Source organism: Sycon ciliatum, chromosome 10, assembly GCF_964019385.1.
Source record: "Sycon ciliatum chromosome 10, ocSycCili1.1, whole genome shotgun sequence".
NCBI lineage: Eukaryota > Metazoa > Porifera > Calcarea > Leucosolenida > Sycettidae > Sycon > Sycon ciliatum.
Window position 1 is genome coordinate 8,650,355 of NC_088652.1, and position 25,400 is coordinate 8,675,754.

At 48.8% G+C, this 25,400-nt stretch overlaps 1 long non-coding RNA gene across 1 annotated transcript; it reads left to right on the top strand.

Annotated features, from left to right (window-relative positions):
• Nucleotides 1-3,401: 3,401 nt before the first annotated feature.
• LOC135826495 (uncharacterized) lies at nt 3,402-24,458 on the top strand. Its single transcript, XR_010555309.1, has 4 exons — nt 3,402-4,051; nt 14,794-14,991; nt 21,314-21,511; nt 24,295-24,458. It is a non-coding gene; the product is annotated as an uncharacterized LOC135826495 (long non-coding RNA).
• Nucleotides 24,459-25,400: the final 942 nt, after the last annotated feature.

Below are 25,400 nucleotides of genomic sequence, written 5' to 3' on the forward strand. Positions count from 1 at the left end.
GTTCTCCCAATCCTTTTCAAATAATAATAATAATAATAATGTGGAAGAGAAAAAGACATATGGATACGAGTTAAGAGTAACTCTCCATCACTGTAACATGATACTATATACAGTCAGAAAGTGCAATAACTAGGCACAAAACTGACAGAGTACTGAAACATTCGACGTCCTGACACCTAGCTTCAACACATCTCCGTAGCGCTAACCGACAGCCTTCCAACTTGGAAGGTTCAAGGTTATGGAAAGACCAAAGAGGGGAAGGCAAGCGCAACGAAAACGAGCAAAAGCTACAGTCCCAACGGAACAAAGAATGTCGATTGTTACTGGACGATGACGAGACCAGTACGATATTTGACAAAGCGGTCTAACTACAATTCGAAGCAGCAAAGCAGCACACCACCCAACTTGGGTGGGTCATAAATATCAAAGATAAGTAAAGAAAGGGAAGCTTTGTAGCTTTTGCTCGTCTTCGTTGCGCTTGCCTTCCCCTCTTTGGTCTTTCCATAACCTTGAACCTTCCAAGTTGGAAGGCTGTCGGTTAGCGCTACGGAGATGTGTTAAAGTTAGGTGTCAGGACGTCGAATGTCTCAGTACTCTGTCAGTTTTGTGCCTAGTTATTGCACTTTCTGACTGTATATAGTATCATGTTACAGTGATGGAGAGTTACTCTAAACTCGTATCCATATGTCCTTTTCTCTTTTACATTTATTTATGGCTCAACATCCGAGTTTCAAATTGCACACCTGATGAGCCGTCACGAACCATACGGCGAAACGTATGTCGTGTGAAACAACTTGTTTTGTAGTCAACTAGTCCATCACAATGTCATGCATGAGGAGTACTGTAGGAGTTTGGCTTTCGGCTTGTACAATTCGTTTTCGCAAAGCTTCCCTTTCTTTACTTATCTTTGATATTTATGGCCCACCCAAGTTGGGTGGTGTGCTGCTTTGCTGCTTCGAATTGTAGTTAGACCGCTTTGTCAAATATCGTACTGGTCTCGTCATCGTCCAGTAACAATCGACATTCTTTGTTCCGTTGGGACTGTAGCTTTTGCTCGTTTTCGTTGCGCTTGCCTTCCCCTCTTTGGTCTTTCCATAACCTTGAACCTTCCAAGTTGGAAGGCTGTCGGTTAGCGCTACGGAGATGTGTTAAAGTTAGGTGTCAGGACGTCGAATGTCTCAGTACTCTGTCAGTTTTGTGCCTAGTTATTGCACTGTCTGACTGTATATAGTATCATGTTACAGTGATGGAGAGTTACTCTAAACTCGTATCCATATGTCCTTTTCTCTTTTACATTTATTTATGGCTCAACATCCGAGTTTCAAATAATAATAATAATAATAATAATAAAAATAAACACTGCTGAAGCACGATCAGTTGTCTGAAAGAGCACAACAGGGCGAGCAAGATAAGTTTTTTCTTTTCAGCAAAACGGGCTGGTGCCGCCTGTGATTACGCAGCAAAACAAAGCGCAAGACGCCAGTCTTGAACGCAGTACAAAATGATGCAGTGCAGTGTGTGCGCTAGTTCGGATTGTTTCTAACGAGTACTAGCACAGCTAGTGCGATATCCGATTGGAGCTAATATCTGCTATCGCCCGGTATCTGGGGGCTTTGGTTCTATTTCTTGATGGGAAATGGATCAAAGTCAGCTTCCTAATGTTCGGTAACTCTTTTCAAATTCCAAGGAAACTGGAACTGAGCCTGTACGTATTACAAAAAACGTAACCGGGGTTCTCTTCGTCTGGACGAGATCCAGAGCACCAGGCAGCAGCGCGAGTCAGTTTTGCACATGGAGTAGTAACATGTATAAGTGACGCTGAGGGCGATGACGAGGAGGGTCATTTGCACTTCGCAGCACTAGCATCTCCATCTAGTAGTACGTGGGAATGCGGGAGGTGGGCAACCTTCTGGTCGTATTTGTTCAGCCAGGATCCCTTAATTAATCCATCCATTCTGCACTCAACCTCTTTGAAACGAGTTACCCTCCGGGACAATTACATCTGTCCCCAGATCACGCTGCTTGGCCTTCGTGACGGTCGCGTCCGCTCTCGGAAACGATAAGCATCCTGAAAAATGAAATTTCAATGGACACCTCCAATCTATAGTGACATTTGGAACCAGTCGCTAGTTCGCCGCACTTCTTTACGAAAACCACCACGGACAGATGGGGGGGGGGGGGGGGCGCTTCCGCCGCCACCAACCTACCTCTCTCAAATCATGTATACCGTAAAGTCGCGGATAAAAGCTGGGCTTATAAGCACATAGGCAGCTTTCTGCATCAGGCTTTAATGCAAACCAGGCTTGTATGCAAACCATGCTTATATTATGCACCATACTTGCATAGAAGCCAGGCTTCTACGCGCGACACGCGTAGATCTACCACTGACTACCGGTATGGTGGCAGTTTTACTATGCACTGTACATAGCGCATGCACTCTTGACCTACCCGATCCGCGCTTGCATAGAAGCCAGGCTTCTACGCGCGACAGGCTTATATGCATTTGATCCGTTTGATTTTCAGGCTTCTATCCGCGATGTGCTTGTATACAAACCCGGCTTTTATCCGCGACTTTACGGGCAAGCAATTTGAGGTGTAAGTGTCCTCGCAGTGGTGATGGTTGTGTGCACGAGGGTCTAGTCGGCTAAGAGCGCAGTGTAATGGTGGGGGTGACTCAACATTTCCTTCAATGGCCGGGAGCTCAGTCGCATGCTGTAATAATTTGAGATGGTAATGATAATTAACGCCATGACTAACATTCGGGATTTGTATGCTGAGGTAGTTGGAGAACCTCGTGCCGTCAAAAGCATTTAGATTCGGAAAGCAGCGCGAACACAAATCGGTCGCGAAGCCTATCAGAGGTATACGCATTACTATTCCTATTCATTCACTAATGACCACTGATGACGAACCAGAAAATAGAGGAGAACCCGAAATGGATTGATTACTAGTACAGTGCGAGCAAAAACAAGAACCATGCAAACTTCGGTGACAACGAACGCGACACATAGAGAGTGCCAGGAACATTTAATGAGCACATGGGTAGTGCACTGTGAGCGATTGGAATGCCTTTACCGGCAGGATTGTTTTGCTAGCAGTGCACGCCACCTGGCAATATGAAATGGAGCATAACGAGTTTTCGGAATAGTCGCCACCTGGGCCTCAAACAGTGATTGTCACCTGACTACCGTTTCAGATCATTAGTGCATAGTGGTAACATCAAGTTCACACCAACACTGGTCTCGTGGAGCTTTTTCGTTCCAATCCAGCAATCGACATCTATCACTGGGCTTCTTCGGTCTTGCGACCTTACAGTAGATGTAGGTGAACCAAGCTATGCCCTGGGCGACGCGCACATTCTGGAAATTCTGCATGCTCCTCGTTTGGAACGAAAGTCCCTGGGACTGCTGTTGGCTGCGTCATGCGCGGATGTGGTTCCCACTCCTTCACAAATGGTCTGGCCTTGCGCGAAAGGGTTCATCTATAAGCATTTCACGCACTTTTATGTACTCCAAACCCATGATAATTGCCATCTACATGTATTTGCCCAAAAGGGGTCTCGTTTCTCCACGCTTTGTACCAGTCCTCTACAGCATATAATTATATCCTCCTTTGATTCTGTCTCATTTGGTTGTGAGCTCTTATAATATTAATTTTCATAGCGATCTGATGCTCACCATCCGTTCCTTTATCACTGGACAGTTATCTCCTTCGGGTTGCGAATTGATACTATTCCACGTCAAAGGTGGTCTCGGGTACAGGCAGGTAGGCAAGTCACCGTTTGCTTCCCATCATAACGGAATCCAGAGACAGCGGTATCTGGGCTTCTTTCGTTTAGTTTTGGCAATCGACCAGCCGTTTCAAGAATACCGGTTTCCTTCTTCTTACGGACGAGAGGCATAAGCGGTTGACCATAACCCAAATGCGTGGTGACTCCAGAAAATGAGACCTAACACTCATTGGCAGGTGATATCTGCCAAAGGGGTTATTGTCATCGCAGCACTCCTTACGCTGCTGACAGCCAATGAAGTGTCAACACAGAACCTCGGCGGTAAGTGCTTAGTTGCTATAATAATGAATATGAACGATAATGTATCGGCTTGGATATGCACTCTTCCTGGTTCATGTCAAAGTTAACTGCCCCCGTGCAAAGTTCACTGTATGTTCTAGGTTTGAGCAAACCGAAGATGACACTTTGAAAAGGACTTTTTCATTACAATTTCAAGATAGAGTTTTGTTTTTGGAAACTCGGATGTTGAGCCAATAATAAATGTAGAAAGGAAAAGGTTTTTTTGTTTTTATACCAAAATCCACGTGGTACATGCAATGGGAACATGCAGCAGCTATGGTGGTGGGGGCCAGGCGCTCCGTTGACCAGTTGGTCTCGACATCCTCACGCTCTAGACTCACCAGATAAAAATGTAATGGAAGTACGAGGGAAAGAGAAAGAACAGGGGGAGCGGGTGGGGGGGGGGGGGTAGATTGAGAAAGAGGGAGTACATGTACATGAGAGCCTGTAGTTCAACAAGTTCATGTAGCAGGTTTACATGGCGTGTGATCTGTTCCCAGCTCTAATAGTGAGTCCAAACAAGCTTGTAACAGCTACATATGGGCAGTGATCATCTTAGGCATGTCTTTGGGTTGTCCCAACACTGATCTGGCATACGTGCACCCACCAACCGGACTAGCCGGCGCACACACAAACGTTCACGCACACACACACACACACACACACACACACACACACTTGTTGCTCATTGACAAAACTGGTCACGTGGGTCTCCCCGGGAGAGTGGAGAGACACAAACGCACACACACGGAGAGTGGAGAGACACAAACGCACACACACGCACGCACACACACACACACACACGCACACGTAAACCTGAGACCTCAGACCTGCCCGTCGCGGAAGCGATGTTAGCGAACAGCTATGTTAGATATAGCAACTTGTGCTGGGATTGCACCATTCAACAGCTTGCAAGGCTGATGAATTGCCCGCCACTAATTTTACCCCTGAACAGCATCGTTAGTGGGTCACATATTCCGTTACAAAGGCCTGGCAAATCAAGGGGACCAGTCGCTCACCTACGGCCCGCGGTCTTACTCACAGCGCTCAGGAAGATTCTATCATTGATTGTGCTGCGGAGGATCAACAAGGACTTCAACAACTTCGTTGCACCCACACACAGAGTGGTTTCCGCCCCAGCAGAAGCACCACAGAAATTGTGTGGTCATACCGATGGTTGGCGGCTCGATGCCAACGCTATCGCTGTGCGCTGGGTATCCTAGGCATTGATATGTCAAAAGCGTTTGACTGTAGAAGCAGGACACGGCTCATCTCGGTGCTGGGATCGTTCTTGCAGCCGGATGAAATCCGAATGATCAGTTACCTCCTCCAGGACACCATACTTCGGGTTGTACTCTCATCCGCTAAGGGCTCGTCATTCCCCACTCTCCGCGGCACGCCCCAAGGTGACTCGTTGTCTCCTGTTCTTTTCATAGTGTGCCTTGAGGGTGCGCTGCGTGATGTTCGGCCTCTTCTTCTACCGCGTCCCCCTGCCGATATCTCCCTGGGGTTACCAACTGAAACTGCCTACGCCGACGATGTGGATTTCGTAACTGCTGATGGTGTGAGGCTGAAGACCCTCCTTCCAACCATATCCAACAAGCTCCTCGAATGGGATTTGAAAGTGAATGAGACAAAAAAAGAGCACACGCACATCGAACAGCACACTGATCGCATCGAGGAGGAGTGGCGAAACACCAAGAAACTCGGGTCCCTATTAGGTGATGCCGAGGATATGCTACGGCGACAGCAACTGGCAACTGTTGCCTTTGGTAAACTCTGGACGCTGTAGATCCGTAGGTCGCTAGTTTCGGAGGATCTCCGCATCCGGCTCTATAATTCCTTTGTACTCCCTGTACTCTGCTACAATTGTGCAATATGGGCACCAACGAAACAGCAGCTGAGCCGTATTGAGGCATTCCACCGAAAACAGCTGCGGGCGCTAATCTGCATTGTGTTCCCGAATCGGATTAGGAACGAGAGGTTCTATGAGCGTACCGGCGCGGTTCCTCTCGGTACTATCATCTTGAGAGCTAGATGTAGGCGCTTTGGGCACGTCCTCCGGCTCCCGGCTGACTCCCCACCATCGTGTTTTTGATGTTTTACTGAAGTGGAAGCAAATTTTTGAGCGCCGCAGTTTTTCAGTCTCTGGCAGCCCGTCGGCGTGGCCAAGAGGACAACTAGCAGTATTAGTTAGTGAGTATCGTGTAGTAGGGCTGACCCACCTCTGGCGGCCATACCCCCAGCTACAAAGGCCGCCCTCAAGGGGCTCTCAGAGGGAGAAACGAAACGGTTGTGCTCCCTCCCGGGTGTCGAGTCGTCTGTGATTCAGTGAGGTTATCAAGACCCTGGCGAACTTAGCGTCCGAGTCGGCCGATCGCGAGGATCGCCTCAACAAAAGAATCAATGACCTGTCGCGGCAAGTGTCAGGCCTGACTAAGGAAGTTGTCTCCCTCAAGGAAGCCGCCATTGCCAAGGCAAGTGATCTCCCAAATATTCAAGCTTCTCAGCAGAGGCAGCGTACGAAGCGTAGATCTACGAAATCGTCAATAAATCGTACCCGTAGTACCCGCACAGGCCAGGCTGTCGCGTGCACTACTAGTGGATCTACGGGTGAGCCCCGTAGCGTGGGTGACACTGGCAGTGACCCTGAGGCGTCCAGTGAGGAAGACAGTAATTCTGAGATCATTGGTATTGAGGGCCCCTACAGCAGGAGCGCTAAACATCTATCCAAGCCAGTCCTGGAGGTCTTAGACGACGACAGCTGGCAACTGGTGTCAGGAGAGCCTCCCAGGTCCAGGAGGGCAGTTTTGTATGTAGGCAATTTAAGCTCAAGCTGCACTGAGGAGGGACTGAAATGCTTCACCCAGCAGCGTGCAGTTGCAGCAGGGGGTACTTCAACGGTGCAGACTTGCAGCCTCCACACAACGGAGGCAGGAAGAAAGTTTGCCCACCTAACTTTGGACGCTAAGGACCTCACCCTAGTCACAACTGAGAATTTCTGACCAAGGCCCCTGTACGCGAGGCCATGGCGATTTAAGGAACGCACTGAGCAGCAATCCAAATGATGCCCCCCCCCAGCCTAACGCTCCTGCTAACAAATGCCTTCGGACTGCAATCCAAACTTGGTGCGTTCCAGCACACCCTAGACCAAATCCAACTCGATAAAACCTCATGAGTACGATGGAGATGGTTGGCAGTTTTGGAGCTCCTGCTCCGGCCTCCTTTTCTTTTAGGATGCAGAAGGACTGGTCTGCAGACCACTTGTTTTACGTCGAGGCGCTCAAGCAGAGTAAGGTAGATATAAGTCAGGTCTGCCAGGTGGACCTTCAGGGCAAGACTGGACATTGCTTAGTTACAGTGAAGAGTTCTGCTGAGCCGGAAAAGATACTGGACGCAGGAATCCGGATTTCGGGTAAGCAGGTGCTCTGCGAGATTTCCGGGGTGGACTTAACCCGTCTGCATGTGTTTGGGCGCCGTGTCGGGCTTCAAAACAGTAAATTGTGTGCTGCGCTGGGCCAATTCGGCCGAATTGTTGGGTCGCCTCAACAGAAAAAAAGTATTGTTTGAGGGATTGGAAATAAGTACTGGCACCCGTGTTCTCAGCCTGGTCCTCCGATCACCAGTTCTATCTACGGTTACCGTAGGTCAGTTGAAACTGCGAGTATGGCACCGTGGCCAACAGCAAACATGTTGGCGCTGCAAAAACAGTGGCCACGAGGCTAAAGCATGTCCCAACCGTGGGGTACAGTCTACAGCTTCCCGGCCTCCACAAACGCAGGACCGCAACACAACCGGTACGAGTACAAACCCTCCCAGCGTCAGTACAGCCACTAATACGGGTACGGTGACTACCCAGCCCGCAGAAGCCGCTGTAGAGCCAGCTGTCGTCAGTGTGGAGACAGGTGCAGCTAGCAACGAAGGGCTGAACACTGCCTCAGTCAACAGCTATCGCCAGGCACTTTTTAGCCAACAGGACCAGCACTGGCACAACTGATACCAGTAACCATGTGCCGGCTTTCAGTCAACCTGGAGACAAAGAAAAGAGCAGCGGGACAACCCTCTCTCCTGATGAAGAAGGCTTCAGACGTGCAGCAGGTAAACACACCTTCTCCGCCACTGTCTTATCCGGGTGCATAGAACCACCTGCCTCTGCCTTGAACGACCCGCAAATTGCGTGGGCTAAGGAGTATTTAAACCGTGAGCGCAAGAAGCTGGCAGAGAGAGAGAGAGAGTTGAAGCTGCGCGCAGAGGAAGCCACTGAGTAAGTACTCGTCGAAAACTGTCCACATTCTATGAACCCAGCCCATCTATTTCTCTATTTGTATATACCGTTTTCTTCTGTAAATTATCTCCTCCTGAACACTCATGCCGCTGAACCCTCTTGCCAAACCCTTCTCCCCTAGGAATCCTGCCACTCCGCATGCACAGTCACCTTCAGTACACCCTCCACCTACCCAGACCGCCGCGCCTCTCAAGATCGGCGCGCTAAACATATGTAGCCTACGGTACAAGCGTGCAGAAGTAGCTACCCTCATCCACGACCGCAGCTACGGTTTTCGGATGGTCACGAAGTACCTGTTCTCGGACATCGCCGTACAGCCCGTTGGTTAACAGCAGCGCTCTTGAGTGCTCGTCCAACTCAGGAACCTGAAAGTTTGGACCGTATACCTTAGCAAGCGCATCTCTTAGTGACGGCCAGTCAGGAAAGGTTTCAGCTCCCAGGGAAGAGATGAGCCAAAGGCGAGCGTTGTCTACAAGGAAACTAGCGGCATAGTTAACTTCTCTATCCGAACTGCCTAATTCCAGGGACTTGAGAGCCAATTCGATAGCGAAATACCACTCCTTGAACCTATACCTGTGCCCTGTAGATGTCGACAAGCGAAATCTGATTTTTTCTGTTCTCTTTCTGTTGTACCCGATCTCCCTCTGATGTACCGCTGACTCTACGTTGAAGATCAAAGTATTTGAATTCTCATTCTCATTATGATTTTCATATTCGCTTTCATGTTATTGGGTTCTATGCCCGTTTGAATTTGCGAATCAAAATAAATACAAACAACAACAACAAACAGCCGGTTTGCCTCGCCACCGAACACTTGAGGCTCCTTCGTACAAGGCCGAAGTCTCGAGGTAGGCCGATTCTGGTTGACCGCGGCTCCGATACCCTTCCAAGGAGTCACAGGTGCTGTTGTTAGCGGTGGACCGTTGGCTAATAGCCTAGCAACTCGCAGCAGCTCCCGAATAACGGCGAAAACCAGTAAACTGAGTACCAGGAACGATAAGACAGCAGGCGTCAGAAGGAACCAGTGCAAATTGAAGATAACCATTGAAAACCAACCTCTTTGCTACCAATATAAACGCCTCACTTAGTCAGCTGAGGAATAATCGTCTCTTTATTAGTAGGAAACTTTCATCTCTTCCACTCCGGGAGTGTATGCTTGGTACTTCCACCATCGAGAGTGCGTGGTGGGCATGGGAGTCATCAAGAGTCCATAACCCCCCAGAGTGTGCAACTCCAGGTTGGGGTCTGGCGCAACGAAATTTAAACATTGCGTCATCCGGTCCCCGGGCAAGCATGGGCGGATGGGGCCATATCCCCATGTGCATATCTGGTACATCCGGCGGGGGTTCCAAGTTGAAGGTTGCTTTGAAGCAAGCCACGGAAGTGTCACGTAAAACGTTTGCTGCACGGGCTATGCAGTGTCAGCAGAACGGCTTTGATTTGACAGTCACAGAATTTTTTTATTTGAAGAGAGTTTCTCTGCTCGTTGTCTGAAAAGCTTGTATTGGGAGAGTTCGTGACTCCGGGATAGCAAGAATAGGCATGGATATAGATTTACAAGATTTGATGGAAATAGCTCTTGGCACACGGCATGAAGACCCGATCGATTTCGAAGTAGATGTGCTTCAACCTACAGTGAATGTTCCTGCTGGGTTCACAACCATACGGTTCAAATTGACGGGTGTTCCATTGCATGTGAGAAGCACAGACTTCGAGCAATAAATCTCTATCCAGGTGCTGGAAGAATTAACAATTTCCAACACTCGACAATCGAGAGAAGAAAATGAGGAGCCCAGATCGAACAAAAACTGACGAATATCGTCCACAGAGACACTGCACTCCGGCGACAATGGGGAGCGCTTTGCTTTAGGTTCAACAGTGGCCATTGTTCTTCTCTTATCGGAGAGACACTCAAAAGAGAAAACTGTTCGACAACTCTAAAATAATTCTTTGTGTACTTGAGCCTTTCCAGGCGTGTTACGTACAATACCTGACCGTGGATTCGTAAAGAAAGACCCCAAATTGGGCAAACGGGCGAAGTAGGTCCGGGCCAAACTTCCCATTTCGTCATAGCTACTCACTACATGACGTATGAAGTTTGGATTTCGTTGCGGCACTGATTTGTGCTGGGAAGGATCACGAGTTGCACACTCTGGGGGGTTATGGACTCTTGGAGTCATGCATCACACAAGCCATTGCCAGGTGCTTAGCGTACAGACGAGTTTCATCTCGCAGACAGCAAACCAAGCCCTGGTTCACCCCACATCTGCATCACCTTCATCGCCAGAAGCAGCGCCACCAAACAGTAGCATACTGGTTAACCTACAAGGCCCAGAGGAATGCATATCAGAGTCAGTTAAGAAATGCCAAGACCCTGTACTTCAAGCGCCTCAGTGAGAATATTCACGATGAGCAAGATGCCCACCTTGGCTTTGGTGGAAGAAAGCCAAGACACTTGCCAACATCTCCTGCAAGAAAGATAAAGTTCCTGACCTAACGGGTGAGGGCTAAACGGCACAGAGCGAGCCAGAGAAAGCAGAAATTCTCGCGAAGGTATTTGAGCGCCAGTGCACTCTTGCTCACGGTACAGGTCCAATACCAGCACCAGCCGACGGTTGTCCGAATGAATTATTACCTCTCCCAGTTTTGGCCGAATCCTCAGTGTACTGGGTGCTCCGAATGCTCCCGCAGCATAAGGCAACAGGCGGGAACATCTCGAACAGGATCCTCCGAGAGATCGCACCATGTATAACGTCCTCTGTTACCAACCTGTTTAACGCTAGCCTCACCTAAGGTGAGTTTCCTAGTGCCTGGAAGCTGGGAACAGTAATCCCCATATTTAAAAATAAAGGTAACCCATGTGATCCCTCCAACTACCACCCTCTGACCCTACTCCCAGCTATTGCGAAAGCACTAGACAAGATTGTCGCCACCAAATTCGGTCACTTTCTCGAGGTCAACCACATCATTGTCCCGGAACAGTTCGGCTTTTGTCCGTGATCGCTCCACAGTTGACCAGCTGATACTGCTAACTACTAAGATCGCCTCGACCATGGATAAACGCATCCCTTACGATGCTGCATTTCTCGATTTTGCGAAGGCCTTCGATAAAGTGCCGCATGACGTGCTTCTCCAGAAACTCGGACTATCTGCGATGCTCCGGCTACGAGTTGGTTTAAGAACTACCTCGATACGCGTACATTCAGCGTCCGCGTCCAACACCATCTGTCCTCCACACGTCCCGTCAAGTCTGGAGGACCCCAGGGTTCCCACCTCGGGCCATTGCTTTTCCTGGTACATATCAACAGCCTACCCAGTGCCTCGAAACGCAACCAGCACGCTGATGTTTACCTGCTCGCGGATGATACCGCCGTCGGCCAAGCACGAACCAAAGGTACCAGCCCAATGGAGATTGCCCTGCAGGACACATTTGCCTGGGCCGACCGAGTAGGCAGAACCTTCAACCCACCGAAAACCGTTGTTATCTCATTCGCTGAGGAAGGAGCTGCAGAGACCATCCGCGGTATCCAGCCGTCCACCAGTCACCGTCACCTGGGAGTGTTGTTGAGTGAAACACTTAGCTTCCAGGAGCATATTGAACAGACAATCAGCAAGTTTAGACAGCGCTGCGTTCTTCTGTGCCATGTGGCTGACCATTTAACAGGAGACATCGTCAGGAAGCTGTACCTTACGTATGTCCGCCCCACTGCAGAGTACGCCGCCCCAGTATGGGAGTCCTCCCTCTCTGCTGCACAGCGGCTCACCCTTGAACGGCTGCAAGCCAGAGTAGCTCGCACAGTCATGCGGCTTGAGAGATGCCCTTGCCCATCAGACGAGCTCAAGTCATCATTGTTTAAACAGCTGGGGTGGTCGCCGCCGCCAACTCGCATTTACTCTGCCACGGGTTGGGAAACACGCCGGGAGGTCATTTCTCCTCCGCACCGCTACTGTCTGGAATACCTTGCCCGCAGACCTGAGAGCCACAGCCTCGCAGTCCCTGTTTCACCGTCACATTTGCACGCACTTCTCTGACACCAAACACAATGCCACTCCTCACTGACATGCCTCTGTCCTCCTTCTTTGAGCGTTGCGCTTATTCTTATTAATTTTTGTGTTTCTGTTTTGGTATATTTCGTATTTCAAGGCATACCCGAGGCTATAGGTATTATTGAGTTTAAGGACCATTCTGGAACATTCAGCATAGTTGTATTTCTCTGGCTAGGCTGTTCATTACGAATCATTAGCCCTTCACTGTCTGCTATCTCAACCCTACAGCCTCCCATTATAATGGAACTCCCTTCAATTTAGACTACGTCTTTTGGAAATCCTCAAATATGTATAATAAAAAATAATGAAAGCAGTTTTATACACTAAGTAGAATAACAGGTGCAAAGGTTAGCCGTGAACAGTAAGTGCTAGAAGTTGCACAAGGTGTGCAAATGATAGGCGCGCACAAGCTGTGCAGTGATAGGCGCGTACATAGGTGTGCAGTGATAGGCGCGTACATAGGTGTGCAGTGACAGGCGCGTACATATGTGTGCAGTGATAGGCGCGTACATAGGTGTGCAGTGATAGGAAAGCAGAAGAAGGTGTGACGGTTACACCTCCTCTGCAATGATGTCGGAGAGGTTGTATGGTTCGAGTTGAACTACCGGTCCTGCATTTGCCGCGTCCAAGGTCAATGGTGAAACCAACTGGTCCGCCTTGCACTGCTGTACTACTATTGCTGGCGTCGTCTGTTAAAAACCGTACCGTGGCGGCAAGGTTCGTCTTTTCCCGCTCCAGATCACCAAATCTTGTCTTCAGAGCTGTCACCTCCGTGGTTAGGTCTGCAACCTGTGTCAACAACTGGGACATACACGTCCTAAATTCCTTCATCATGTCCACGGGGGCCTCATGATTTCCTGAAGACAACGAGGCACTGTACGAACCTCCTGTAGCTGTGCCCAGGGCAGCGGGAGGGGTGATTGCCTTCCTCCGACGTGACTCCAAAGCGGTAGGGGTGTCTGAACCGCGGCTTAGGCTAGAACTACCTTTTGCAGACATATTTGCAGCCATACTACACACGTATACGCTTCTCTAACTAACTACTACCTACATGTGTTTAACAATCTAGTACCTACACTTCTCCAGACCGGCCTGCTGCCGGCTGGCTACTACAAAACCTGCCAAAACTACGGAGCTCGAAAAAGCTAACTGCCCTCAAAACTACTGACGAGGGATGGTATCCTACAAGAAAGCATCACTCCCTCTGATTCACGCTGCTACCTGGAGCTTCACGAGGTGTTTGTCGCGCTGGAAACAAAGTGTCTCTGTAAGTTTGTATCCCTGGTGATGGTTTGGCCTAGAGAGCAGTATATAAGTTTGTTCCTAGAAGGAACAATCAACTTTATAAAAATAAGAATAATATAATATACTTTCACACAAAACAAGCTCGGTGCAGCACTAATCACGGGAGGGGAACCTGACCCTCCACCATCGACAACTCACGAAGCATGTGAACTGGACGGTGACGGGCCGACCGAGCACCCCGGACACACAATACAGCAGAACGTAGCAGCGCGAAAGACACCCAACAGCGATAATATCCCATCAACGACGAATGGCTACCTCCCGAAGATTGAGACGTGAGCAGGCAAAGGCGCCTGAGGAAGGCCGTGGATGCCAGCGCAGCTGCCCCATTCACGGAAAACACCAAAAGTGTAAAGGCACGGTCGGCATTCACAACTCTCTCCTGATATTGGGGTCTCTTAGCACTGTTCACTTAAATGCTATTTATGGACCCACCAATACGACGTATACCCACTACATTGAAATAGTTTTGAATTATTCAGTTTCTGGAGCACAGCTAGGTCTAGAACCAGTACCACCTACGTTCTTTGAGATGGAATGTTTTGGTAAACTGATGTGCGAATTGCATTCTGCTTGGCTTGCAATATAATCAGTCCCACATGTGAAACCATCATGGACTTCTCCCAAAGTAATTAAATCGCTAGTTTGTGCGTTGATTGACAGGCAAAAAATGTGGCAGGGATTCCACTGATCCGTTTAGTTGTTTTAGCAGTTTTGCTAATAATGCTGAACCTTATCATATCTGATATGCCTGGCGTTACATCAGCCGCAACAAGCCCCTCTAGATCAGAGCACTCACAGTCTCTCAAGAGCAGCAGACCTGTTTGCGATACCAGCATGCTAATTGGTCCCGTCTTTCCTCCTACCTCTGTAACTCTGACCGAGCAGACATAAAAGGCGTAAATCCTGATTAGTTGTGTGAACTTGTGACACAGAGCATTCATGTGAGAATGCACCACCTACTGTCTACAGTCCTCAAAACCCGGTCACGCAATCACTTGGGATGGAACTTTCAGCGTTTTTCGCTCTAAACCTCTAGACAACTGTGAGTGAGTATGAATATAGCGTTCTGTACGTTTCCTTTCAGACATACATTGCACTGTTCCAAGGCAGACTGGTGGATTAAGAGTGCCCAACCCTGGATCTACTGTCCTCCACGGAATAGTAGTGAATGTACAATGTGATGCTGGTTACTACATTACCGGTCAATCACAATCTACCACGCGGAAGCGTATCACGTGTGGAAATGGCGGTCAATGGACACCATCTGTGCCATCTTGTTCACGTAAGTGCTATTTGAGCCATCGACTGATGAAATTATACCTCAGGACCTGATTTCAACTTTTTTACCAAAATCAGCACCATGAATCGTTCCACTGAGATGTCCTCCATCACGCAGACGGCCAGCGCGGTGATGGCGATGACGGACGGAAGCGACGACCCCCCACGAATCGGCGGCAGAAAAGCGCTAGCACCTTTCGTCTGACAGCGGCGCAGACCAGAGTCTGCGTACTTGGGGACATCCCAGGGGAACGGTTCGTGAAGCGGGAATGGGAAAGGGTGCATGCAGTAATGTGTGTATGAGTGCCTGTGTACATACGTGTGGGGGGGGGGGGGTGGGAGGTCATTGGTGGGTGAGTGCGTGCATACATGGAAACGTGAACCTAACATTCCACCCCTACTTGAAAAAGAAGCCGCGACCACGCGGAGAGAAGGAAGGGGATCTTCCCAAGTTGTACATTGTACTGTTGAGATAATTCAAATTATTATATCAATACCATTATATATTATTATTATCTGCATTTCCGCGGCAATGTCAGCCGCACATTTGGCAACCCACATATTCGCATATGCCGGAAATAGAATGCTCTGCCAAAAACACGAATCAAATCACATCATATATATCTGTTCTGTGTAATCCAGTCAAGAGGAACATACGACGGCACAGAGTCCTCTCCACCCTGCACGGTCGCTGGCCAGGATCCAGAGGCGCTGCAAGTCACCAAGTGACACAGGCCTTCCATTATTCGTTTTCGCCAGGTCTTCCTACAGCTTCGTGACAATTGTGACACGTGGGCGTCCTCGCCAGGTCTTCTCATCGTACGCCACCATTGCCAGTGATGCTGGGGTGTCCTCCGGCAAGCGAAGAATGTGACCAAGAGTTGCCACCGCAGACGCTTGAGAATGTTGGTGATTGGCTCAGCTTTGCACCTGGCGTACAGAGAGACATTCGTGATCTTCTGAGGCCACCTAACGCCAAGGAGTGATCGCAGATGCTGACGGTGGAAGGAATCGAGACTCTCCTCCAAAGCCACCGTCAGGCCCCATGTTCCGCCGTTGTAGGTCAGTACTGGTATGGCAAACGCCTGATAAAGCCTCAAGCGCAGCTTCTCACTAATAAACTCTCGTCGACACCAGACAACAGAGAGTGACCTGAAAGCTGCTGTTGCGAGCTGCTTCCTTCTGGTCACGTCTTGTTCATTACCCTGAAGTGACCCAAGCTTATGTGTCTTTCTCCAGACTTCCGCTAGACGATCCCCTTCTCTGCGTAGTGTTGTTTGCTCTATTTTCTCTTCGTTCACTTTGAGATGACATTCTCTGAGGACCTCATTAATGCTCGGGCTGATACTGTCCAACCATGTCCGCGAGCTGCTCAGAAAATCCGTATCATCTGCATAGATAACTTCCCCAGGCAAGAGTTCATCAGCTGGCGGCCTGGGAGGTAAAGTGGCCCTGAGATCACGTAGCGCTGATTCCAAGCAAATGACAAAAAGAACTGGAGATAGGCAGTCGCCCTGTGGGGTGCCGATTGTGGTCTCAAACTCCGATGACTGCTGCTTACACGCGAGCACAGATAGGCTTGTATTGCAAATACCCTACCATACCAAAAAAAGATACGCCAATAGAACCAAAGAACTAACATAACGGTGCATGGAAAATGCAAACATGGCAGTACGATCTATGGATGCTAACACGCCAGCCCACTCACAGCACCCCAAGATAAGCTGACTGATACTGCGTGCTATTATCATGTGTCTGCGGGTGGCCCGCTTACCATTTCCCTAGCATAGGGGTATGGATGACGCCTCTCCAGATGTTCCTGTCGCCCATGCCCGCCTTGATGGCAACTAGCTTACATGGGTAACGGATACAGACTGCTCAACAGAGACTATCTTAACTGCAGTTGTCATTGTGTGCAGATGGTAAAGTTTCATTTCCTTAAACATATTGTTTGTTCTTTTTTCCTTTTTTTTAGTTTTATTTCATTCCCAACTCGTCACAAGCACGCGCTGTCAGCCGAGCCATACCGACACCAGCAAGGACTCTTCCGTTGGGAGATAATTTTTTCCACGCCTCTAGACAGCTGTTTCGCTCCCTGCTGGAGCTCATCAGTAGGGGATGATAGTAGTAGTAGTATTGACATATCCGCGGCAAGCCGCTTATGTACAACGGCATGGGAGAGGATAACAAAAAGTGAAAATATAATTATTGTTGGGGAAATCCACGCTATTATCGAATATTCAACAATGACGGGTGTGGGGTTATACCAAATTCCCATAATGTGGAAGTACGTTATTATTGTTGAAAGCACTAGGTGATCTGCACTCTACAATGTGACCTGTGCGATTATATCGTTGAATGATTGCCTGTTCCGAGCCACCAAACGCAGTGTCTCCAGGTCCTTCAGACTCCGGAGACGCATGGACGTTGTCTTAGCTAATTCGTTGTCTATCACCACTGGTAGGGTGATGCGCGGGCGTCCGAGCCAGCCCCGATTCTGTCGCTGGAAATACGCTGTCATGCTCACCTGCGCTGGAGTTGCTTCAGGGAGGCGTAGAACATGACCAAACAGTTTCCACCGTGCTCTTCTGCTTAGTACGGATATTGGCTCGGCATTGCAGCGGGCATATAGGTCTGTGTTGGAGATAATTTCCGGGTAAGATATCCCTAATAGACGGCGGAGCTGCTTTCTGTGGAACGCATCCATTGCTGTAGCATCCCGGGATGAAAGCACCCACACGCCGCAGTTGTAGGTCAAAATAGATAGCACAAATGCATCAAACAACCTCAGGCGGGTTGCTTCAGAGATAACTTGTCTCCGCATCCACAGGTTGACAAGTGTGTTGAAGGCAGCTGCGGCTTGCTGGCGCCGGCGCTTGAGGTCTTCTGTGACTCCGTACAGTGAACCAAGCAACCGGGTGGACCTCCATCGTTCCTCACCTCTTCTTGCAACATCCTCTTCTTGGTATAGATGGGTCCACTCGGTCTTGGTAGGGTTGATATTGAGGTTCCACTCTTTGAACACTACCTCTGCCTCTGTTAGTGCGCACGCTAGATGTTGACGGTCCGTGGAGTACAGGTTAACGTCGTCCATGTATGCTGTTTCGCAAGGTATGGACATATCGACAGTCGTGTAGGCTGTCCCTCCAATATTCAGTATGGCAGGTCTTGGCGATATCCTGGGACGCAGGCAACGCATTGTCGCTTCGAGATAACAGGTGAATAGCACCGGCGACAAACTATCTCCTTGTGGGATGCCTATTGATGTTGGAAATTCTGCCGAGAGCGCATTCTTTATCTTCACTCTTAGCCTTGTGTTGTGCAACAACATCTCCACCATTCGTACCTCATCTGTGTTAACTATTTGTTTCATTACCTCCACCAATCTTCCCCGCTGCACTGTGTCGAACGCCTTGCTCATATCCATTCCGAGGACCGTACATTGCCACTTGAAACGTTCAGCCTTGGCTGCCAGCCACCGGCCACACCAGACAATATCCGCGGTACTCCGACCCGGACGGGAAGCGCTCTGGGTTGGAGATAGGTAGGAGTCAATCTTTGGCATAATCCTGCGAAGTGTGATTGTTGACAGGCATTTGCGTATAGAGTTCAAGAGTATTATTGGCCTGATACTGGTTAGCGGCCCTCTGGGTTTCCCTGGTTTCGGGAGCGGGATTAGTGTTCCACATCCAAGATCCATTCCACTGCCATCCGCAAAACATTGGTTTAGAATGGCAGCGATCTCATGTGCGACCCTCTCACCAGCATGCTTGAACAGGTCCCCGGGGATGCCATCCGGCCCAGCTGCCCTCTGCGATTTCAGTAATCTAATTGCCAGGGCAACCTCCGCAGCGCTGATCCTATCTTCAAGATACTTCGAGCCCAGCGGTCTCAGAATATCATTTACTGCGGATGGATCCCGAAACTGCTGCCTGAAGTGGTCAGCTACCTTCTCTGCCGCTTCTTTATCGTTGGCGATTATCCGTCCAAGAGCGTCATGAACAACCAATGGCGCGGGAGACTGCCGCCGCAGCAAAGAGGCTGCTTGGAAGACCCTTGCATTGTTTTTCAGCTTCTCTACTTCTTGAGCGAAGGAGTCCAGGCGGGCTTCAGAGTTGTTCCGGGCGATATCTCGTATCTGGTGTAATATCTGATTCCGATCGCGTTTCAGTGATTTCCTCCCGTCTGGGCATTTTGTCGAGTCGATTTTTACCCGCAGTTCTTTTTGTTGGGCTGATAGAAGGGCTATGCCAGGATCATGGGCTTTTCGGCTACATTCGGCTCTCTTTTTATATCCAACTGTTTTTGTTGCAGCCGACTCCAGTGCGTCCCTCACACCTCCGAAACGTGCCTCAGCTGAAACAGTTCCCTGCTGCGTTTGTTGCGTTGCCAGTGCTTTGTCTACCTCCTCCTGGAATTGACTACAGACCTGGGGGTTCTGAGTAAACATCGAGGTGTTGAAGCTACGCTTAGTTGTCTGGTTTCCCTTCCGCCAGATTGGAAATAACGCACGAAGCTGCAGTGTGGCAATGACTATTCTGTGGTCCGTTGGTGTCTCGCAGCCTGCATAGCTACGTGCATTACACAGCAGTGGCTTGTGTTGCGTACGGCAAAGAACAAAATCGATCTGGTTGTAGACAGGTTGTGGGCCAACTTCTCCACTCCCAGGTCGCCGCCAACCCGTCCATGTAGTGCGGTGGCTCTGGCGGTGTTGAAAAGCTGTATTGGCCAAGAAGGCATCATTTTCAATTGACCATTCCAACATGTGTTGTCCGTTATCATTTCTGGCGCCTCTGCTGAAGGAGCCTAGCCATTTACTTTCATCAGCTCTCTTACGAATTCCAACTTTGCTGTTGAAGTCTCCAGCGATGAAGCATAGAACTCCGCTTCTCGTTGTATCTTTCCATACAGTCGACAAGGCGCTGTAGAACTCCTCTCTCAGCGATGGGTTCTCTTCACAGGAAACAGCGGTAGGGCCATATGCACTTATGACACGTACCGTGTTGTGAGTTGGTTTACAATTACTATTATTTTTGTTGCAAGGGAAAACAAATTCCGCAACACCAATTCTCTCACCAACGCTCCAGTATCTTGACAGGAACGGGTCCAGACGAGGAGCGACGACAATGCCTACTCCTCGCTGATATCCATGGTCCTGAGCGAACGTTATGAGCCGGTACCCCAGCGGTAACACGGTACAATTTGCTTCACAAATTTTTGTTTCTTGGACTGCACAAACATCAACTCGATACCGCTTGAGGTCTCGTTCGAGCGAGTGCCTCTTCCATGGCGCAGTGAGTCCTCGTACGTTGAATGTAGCGACCCTAAACTCATTGTTTAGCCCAAACCGTTGTGCAGACTGTTGTGGAGGATCCGAGGAGGAACCTCCATCCATGGCCGTCACCCCATGGTCCAACCATAATGGAGTGTAAAGGAATGATCATTCTTGTACAGCAGAAATGGCGCAAGTGCGCGTTTTCCACATAGAACAATGGCATATGCAAGCTGCTAAAATCGTGAATGTGAGAACAGCGAAAAGGACTATTGTACGCCCTCATTGGTGGAGGAACACACCACACAGGCGACGCAAATCTTACGCGGAATAATGATGCCACTGGAAAGTACATGTACTTGTCTGTATGGTTCGGCTGAGAGCGTGTTGTTGTGACGAGTTGGAAATGCGAAAAATCGGAAATATGGCCGAAAGCATCCAAAGGTGCTAAGGCACGCTCGACATTCTCAACTCTCTCCTGATTTTGAGGTCTCTTAGCACTGTTCACTTTAATGCTATTGATGGACCCACCAATACGACGTATACCCATTACATTGAAATAGTTTTGAATTATTCAGTTTCTGGAGCACAGCTAGGTCTAGAACCAGTAGCACCTACGTTCTTTGAGAGGGGATGTTTTGGCGCACAGATGTGTGAATTGCATTCTGTTCAGTTTGCAATGTATCAGTCCCACATGTGAGACCAGCATGGACTTCTCCCAAAGTAATTATATCGCTAGTTTGTGCGTTGATTGACAGGCAAAAAATGTGGCAGGGATTCCACTGGTCCGTTTGGTTGTTTTAGCAGTTTTGCTAATAATGCTGAACCTTATCATATCTGATATGCCTGGCGTTGACATAAATGGCGCAAATCCTGATTAGTTGTGTGAACTTGTGACAAAGAGCATTCATGTGAGAATGCACCATCTACTGTCTACAGTCCTCAAAACCCGGTCACGCAATCACTTGGGATGGAACTTTCAGCGTTATTCGCTCTAAACCTCTAGACAACTGTGAGTGAGTATGAACAAAGCGTTCTGTACGTTTCCTTTCAGACATACATTGCACCGTTCCAAGGCAGACTGGTGGATTAAGAGTGACCAACCCTGGATCTACTGTTCACTACGGAATAGTAGTGAATGTACAATGTGATGCTGGTTACTACATTACCGGTCAATCACAATCTACCCCGCGGAAGGACATCACGTGTGGAAATGGCGGTAAATGGACACCATCTGTGCCATCTTGTTCACGTAAGTGCTATTTGAGCCATCGACTGAAGAAATTATACCTTAGGAAGTGATTTCAACTTTTTTACCAAAATCAGCACCACGAATCGTTCCACTCCATCACGCAGACGGCCAGCGCGGTGATGGCCATGACGGACGGAAGCGACGACCCGCACGCATCGGCGGCAGAGAAGCGCTAGCACCTTTCGTCTGACAGCGGCGCAGACCAGAGTCTGCGTACTTGGGGACATCCCAGGGGAACGATTCGTGAAGCGGGAATGGGAAAGGACGCATGCAGTAATGTGTGTATGAGTGCCTGTGTGCATACGTGAGGGGGGGGGGGGGAAGAGGTCATTGGTGGGTGAGTGCGTGCACACATGGATACGTGAACCTAACATTCCACCCCTACTTGAAAAAGAAGCCGCGACCACGCGGAGAGAAGGAAGGGGATCTTCCCAAGTTGTACATTGTACTGTTGAGATACCAAATTCAAATAGATCAATACCATTATACATTATTATTATCTGCATTTCCGCGGCAATGTCAGCCGCACAATGGCAACCCACATATTCGCATATGCCGGAAATAGAATGCTCTGCCAAAAACATAAATCAAAAAAACATCATATATATCTGTTCTGTGTAATCCAGTCAAGAGGAACATACGACAGCACAGAGTCCTCTCCACCCTGCACGGTCACTTGCAAGGATCCGGAGGCGCTGCAAGTCACCAAGTGACGCAAGCCCTCCATTATTCGTTTTCGCCAGGTCTTCCGACAGCTTCGTGACAAATGTGACACGTGGGCGTCCTCGCCAGGCCTTCTCATCGTGCGCCGCCGTTGCCAGTGATGCTGGGGTGTCCTCCGGCAAGCGAAGAATGTGACCTAAGAGTTGCCACCGCACACGCTTGAGAATGTTGGTGATTGGCTCAGCTTTGCACCTGGCGTACAAAGAGACATTCGTGATCTTCTGAGGCCAACTAATGCCAAGGAGTGATCGCAGTTGCTGACGGTGGAAGGAATAGAGACTCTGCTCCAAAGTCACCGTCAGGCCCCATGTTCCGCCGTTGTAGGTCAGTACTGGTACGGCAAACGCCTGATAGAGCCTCAAGCGCAGCTTCTCACTAATAAACGCTCGTCGACACCAGACAACAGAGAGTGACCTGAAAGCTACTGTTGCGAGCTGCTTCTTGCTGGTCACGTCTTGTTCATTACCCAGAAGTGACCCAAGCTTACGTGTCTTTCTCCAGACTTCCGCTAGACGATCCCCTTCTCTGCGTAGTGTTGTTTGCTCTAATTTCTCTTCGTTCACTTTGAGATGACATTCTCTGAGGACCTCATTCATGCTCGGGCTGATACTGTCCAACCATGTCCGCGAGCTGCTCAGAAAATCCGTATCATCTGCATAGATAACTTCCCCAGGCAAGAGTTCATCAGCTGGCAGCCTGGGAGGTAAAGTGGCCCTGAGATCACGTAGCGCTGATTCCAAGTAAATGACAAAAAGAACTGGAGATAGGCAGTCGCCCTGTGGGGTGCCGATTGTGGTCTCAAACTCCGATGACTGCTGCTTACACGCGAGCACAGATAGGCTTGTATTGGAAATACCATACCATACCAAAAAAAGATATGCCAATAGAACCAAAGAACTAACATAACGGTGCATGGAAAATGCAAACATGGCAGTGCGATCTATGGATGCTAACACGCCAGCCCACTCACAGCACCCCAAGAAAAGCTGACTGATACTGCGTGCTATTATCATGTGTCTGCGGTTGGCCCGCTTACCATTTCCCTAGCATAGGGGGATGGATGACGCCTCTCCAGATGTTCCTGTCGCCCATGCCCGCCTTGATGGCAACTAGCCTATATGGGTAACGGATACAGACTGATCAACAGAGACTATCTTAACTGCAGTTGTCATTGTGTGCAGATGGTAAAGTTTCATTTCCTTAAACATATTGTTGTTTTTTTTGTTTGTTTTTTTGTTTGTTTGTTTTTCATTCCCAACTCGTCACAAGCACGCGCTGTCAGCCGAACCATACCGACACCAGCAAGGACTCTTCCGTTGGGAGACAATATTTTTTCACGCCTCTAGACAGCTGTTTCGCTCCCTGCTGGAGCTCATCAGTAGGGGATGATAATGGAGTGTAAAGGAATGATCATTCTTGTACAGCAGAAATGGTGCAAGTGCGCATTTTCCACATAGAACAATGGCATATGCAAGCTGCTAAAATCGTGAATGTGAGAACAGCGAGAAGGACTATTGTACGCCCTCATTGGTGGAGTAACACACCACACAGGTGACGCAAATCTTACGCGGAATAATGATGCCACTGGAAAGTACATGTACTTGTCTGTATGGTTCGGCTGAGAGCGTGTGGTTGTGACGAGTTGGGAATGCGAAAAATCGGAAATATGGCCGAAAGCTCTGTCGCAATTTTTAGCTTTTCTTTAGTTGTTGCGTCAGGCCAGTGAAATCGTGTTCTGTGGTTGCCCGTATAAGAGGCTTAACAAAAAAGTTTATAAAAAGAAGAAAAGCTGGCTGTCTTGCGATACCAGCATGCTAACGGGCCACGTCTTTCCGCCTACCTTGACCTTGACCTTAACCTTGACTGAGAAGACAAATCCTGACAAGTTGTGTGAACTCCTGACAAAGCGCATCCATGAGAGAATGCATGACATACTGTCTAAAGTCCTCAAAAGCCGCCCACGCAATCCCCTATGATAGATATTTCAATGGCAGTCGCTCTATACGTAGAGACGACAGTGTGTGTGTATTAATAATAGCGTTTGGTACATTTCCTTTCAGAGATATATTGCACTGTTCCACATCACATTCTTCGATTAAGAGTGGTCTACCCTGGAACTACTGTTCTCCGCGGAATAACAGTGAATGTACAATGTGATGCTGGTTACTACATTACCGGTCAATCACAATCTACCTCGCATAAGAATATCACTTGTGGAAATGGCGGTCTATTCACATCACCTGTGCCATCTTGTTCAAGTAAGTGCTATTTATGGACCCGCCAATACGACGCAAATCCACTAAATTGACATACAAGTAGTTTTGAGAAATTGAGTTTCTGGAGCACAGCTACGTCTAGAACCAGTACCACCTACGTTCTTTGAGATGGAATGTTTTTTGTACACTGACATGTGAATTGCATTCTGTTTGGCTTGCAATATATCAACCCCACATGTGACACCAGCATGGACTTCTCCCATAGTAATAAAGGCGCTAGTTTGTGTGCTGATTAACAGGCTTTAAATGCGGCAGGGATTCCACTGCTCCGTTTAGTTGTTTTAGCAATTTTGCCAATACACTGGGCAGACGCACCGGGAGGGAGGGGTGAGGGAGGGATGGTAGCTTAGGAGATAAGGGATAGAGCCAGTGCGACCATAGTACACAATGAAGAGTACATTATATACTGGGGGATTTCTCCGGGTTGGAATGCTAGGTTAATGAGGGACGGTAACGACGGTGCCAGCACTTAAGTTGCTTCTTTTAGTATGCAGTTTTGGTGTAGAGTGGAACCCTGGACTCTTGGTGGTGACAACTCCGCGAAGAAGTTCACCAGCTGAATTTCGCTCATCCATCAAATTATACCTAGGGTTCCCTGTAAAAAGGCGCTGACGCCTGTTGGGAATTCCCTAGTAAAAGAAGAATAAATAATAATATATAAAATATAATAAGAAGTGCTTCGACCTCAGCTTGAGAAGTAGAGATTTCTAGAAGGGGCTCAGGATGGCAGGGGTGGTGTTGATGGATGGAGTTTGCTTATCCGCATAGCCCACGGACAGCGTGCTCTGTGAAATGAAGAATTCATTGAGGGTAGCGGCTTTTTGTGCTGGTATTGTTGCAGGAGGTGCTTGGCTCACGAGTTCGGATATTCGTTGTTTTGTAGCCGTGGT